Source organism: Myotis brandtii, unplaced genomic scaffold, assembly GCF_000412655.1.
Source record: "Myotis brandtii unplaced genomic scaffold, ASM41265v1 scaffold266, whole genome shotgun sequence".
NCBI lineage: Eukaryota > Metazoa > Chordata > Mammalia > Chiroptera > Vespertilionidae > Myotis > Myotis brandtii.
This window is the reverse complement of record NW_005360124.1, coordinates 2,009,454-2,010,535: the sequence shown is the minus strand read 5'-3', so window position 1 is coordinate 2,010,535 and position 1,082 is coordinate 2,009,454.

Below are 1,082 nucleotides of genomic sequence, written 5' to 3'. Positions count from 1 at the left end.
ATCGATGTTTCTAACTCTCTATCTCTCTCCCTTCCTCTCTGTAAAATATCAATAAAATATTTAAAAAAATAAGTTGCTGGGATGAGAGGTGCAGGGAGAAAGGTTCAATGTGAATAAGAATCATGCTGAAGCCCAAGGAAGAGCCCATAGTGAAAAGGCCACCCAGAAGGGCCAACGTCTCCCTACTTCAACCAACTGCCTCCATTGAACCCAAAAGGGAATCTCCAAAGCATTTAAGGCAGCGGTTCTCAACCTGTGGGTCGTGACCCCTTTGGGGGTCGAACGACCCTTTCACAGGGGTCGCCTAAATACATCCCGCATATCAGATATTTACATTACGATTCATAACAGTAGCAAAATTACAGTTATGAAGTAGCAACGAAAATAATTTTATGGTTGGGGGTCACCACAACATGAGGAACTGTATTAAAGGGTCGCGGCATTAGGAAGGTTGAGAACCACTGATTTAAGGGGTCAAATCAGAACATATCTGGTGTCCGACGAACCCTGCAGGGTTACTTGCCTCAGAAGTTGGTGATCAGCTTAGGCCCTGAAGCAGAGACAGACACTGAGATTACCAAAGCAAAAAATAAATAAGGTGGAAATAGTGTTTCCTTCCAAATAAACTGGCTTTGTAATCACCTTTCTTCAAGCCTAGCAAAAGCTTTCTCCCCTGTTGCTGCAGGTACGCATTGCCTTACACTAGAAGTGAAAAGGTGAACTTTGCGGTGCCGGGACCGGGCAGCTTGAATGGGCAGGAAGTCTGCAAGTACAGGAGTCAGCCTTCCATGTGCTCTCACAGGCTTGGCCTTCCTTCCTTCGGTCCCGAGACCTGCCCCCAAGGTCAGCCTGAACTTTGTCTATAAGCCTGGTGACTACTCAGTCACACTGGCATAGGATTACACAGGTATGAAATGTCCACCAGTTTAAAAAAAACAAAATTGCTGTTGCTCTTGGGCCTGGGCTGGTTCCCCACCCCAGTTTTTGCAGGATGTGGCCGTGGCCATGGGGCTCTGGGTGAGCTCTGAGACTGTGGACGGGTGGGCAATGGTGCCACATGGAGGTAGGGCAGTTGTGCATGT